This window comes from Coregonus lavaretus (assembly GCF_964263955.1).
Source record: "Coregonus lavaretus genome assembly, contig: HAP1_SCAFFOLD_3198, whole genome shotgun sequence".
Classification (NCBI taxonomy): domain Eukaryota; kingdom Metazoa; phylum Chordata; class Actinopteri; order Salmoniformes; family Salmonidae; genus Coregonus; species Coregonus lavaretus.
Window position 1 is genome coordinate 407 of NW_028161907.1, and position 2,094 is coordinate 2,500.

Here is a 2,094-nt window from a genome sequence, read left to right on the forward strand (position 1 = left end):
GGTTATAATGGTCAGGGGGGTTATAATGGTCGGGGGTTATAATGGTCAGGGTGGTTATAATGGTCAGGGTGGGGGGTTATAATGGTCAGGGTGGGGGGTTATAATGGTCAGGGTGGTTATAATGGCCAGGGTGGTTATAATGGCCAGGGTGGTTATAATGGTCAGGGTGGTTATAATGGTCAGGGTGGTTATAATGGCCAGGGTGGTTATAATGGTCAGGGTGGTTATAATGGTCAGGGGGGTTATAATGGTCAGGGTGGTTATAATGGTCAGGGGGGTTATAATGGTCAGGGTGGTTATAACGGTCAGGGGGGTTATAACGGTCAGGGTGGTTATAATGGTCAGGGTGGTTGGTTATAATGGTCAGGGTGGTTGGTTATAATGGTCAGGTTGGTTATAATGGTCAGGGTGGGTGGTTATAATGGTCAGGTTGGTTATAATGGTCAGGGTGGTTGGTTATAATGGTCAGGGTGGTTGGTTATAATGGTCAGGGTGGTTATAATGGTCAGGGTGGTTATAATGGTCAGGGTGGTTGGTTATAATGGTCAGGGTGGTTGGTTATAATGGTCAGGGTGGTTGGTTATAATGGTCAGGGTGGTTGGTTATAATGGTCAGGGTGGTTATAATGGCCAGGGTGGTTATAATGGTCAGGGTGGTTGGTTATAATGGTCAGGGTGGTTGGTTATAATGGTCAGGGTGGTTGGTTATAATGGTCAGGGTGGTTGGTTATAATGGTCAGGGTGGTTGGTTATAATGGTCAGGGTGGTTGGTTATAATGGCCAGGGTGGTTATAATGGTCAGGGTGGTTGGTTATAATGGTCAGGGTGGTTGGTTATAATGGTCAGGGTGGTTGGTTATAATGGTCAGGGTGGTTGGTTATAATGGTCAGGGTGGTTATAATGGTCAGGGTGGTTATAATGTGTGTGTGTGTGTATATAATGTGTGTGTGTGTGTGTGTGTAGGTGAACCAGACTCTGCTCCTCCTCTACCTGGCTGTGTTCAGTGTTCGTGTTCCGGAGCGTCTCCGCTGCTTCCTGGTTTCAGTTCCTGGTCCAAACCCCGCCCACTGGCCTGCTGCGTCCTCATTGGCCCATAGCCTCGGTCAGCATGGCGACCTGGAAGCCCTGCAGTTGCCTCGCTCCTGGTTGGACGCCACATCGCTAGGGCGGGTCCTTCTTAGCAACGCTCCCAAGCACCTCAACTTCTCCCGTTGCCCCACGTTACGACAAACTGTCATCCAATCGCTGACTGGCGCCGGAGTGAGAGACTCAACGAGATTGGTCAGCCTGAATCTCAGTGGTATAGGCCACACCTCCAATTATCCAGAGTGCAGTAGAGCGCGGGGAGAGGAGGAGCTTGTTGCCGAGGCGATGAGCCGGCTGGTTATTGGCTGTCCCAATCTGTCACACCTCAACCTGTTACACACGCACTATCACCATGACAACACACACACACCTGGGCTGGAGGACAACGCACACCTGTGTACCAGCCTCGCCAAACTCACGCACCTCCGCTCGCTGGCGCTGCCCGCCTGCGCCCTGTCGGACGGTTCGCACGCGCCCTCCCCTTCCCCCGCCCCCTCCCCTTCCTCTCTGCTGCTGGGGCTGAGGAAGCCGTCCCGCGTGGGGCTCCGGACCTACAGGCCCGGCTCCGAGGACTCTCTCCCCAGGGAGGGCGCCTCTTCCGGGCTGGGTACCCTGCTGGCTGGCTGCCCCTCTCTGGAGGTTCTGGAGTTGACAGGACCGGGCTTCGTCTCCGCCCTGCCGCGTCTCGAGCCCTGCGCCAGGGTGTGCGTGGATCAGAGGGCGTGCGTGTGCGCGCGCGGGGTCGGGGACTCGCACGTTGCCGCGCTCCGGGGGTTCCGGGGGCTGCGGAGGCTGACGCTGGCGGGGCTGCCGGGGATCCTGAAGGGGACCGGACTGGTGCAGGTCTCTGAGCACTGCCGGGACCTGCAGGCTTTATCACTGGCCAACCTGGGGTCCTTGAAGACCTGGAACTACAGCGCCGCCCTGCTGGAGACACTGAGGAACTGCACACAGCTCACAGAGCTACGGTGAGGAGACAACGGATGAAGATCTGGTTTGGAGGGAAAAC

The 2,094-nt window shown here is 55.8% G+C and overlaps 1 pseudogene across 1 annotated transcript in view; it reads left to right on the forward strand.

Annotated features, from left to right (window-relative positions):
* The first annotated feature begins 962 nt into the window (after positions 1–962).
* The window catches only part of LOC311119954 (F-box/LRR-repeat protein 18-like), a 6,345-nt pseudogene continuing 5,213 nt past the window's right edge, over positions 963–2,094 (forward strand). The window contains exon 1 of the transcript in view: positions 963–2,053. The product of the transcript in view is annotated as an F-box/LRR-repeat protein 18-like (transcript). The remainder of the gene's footprint in view (positions 2,054–2,094) is intronic.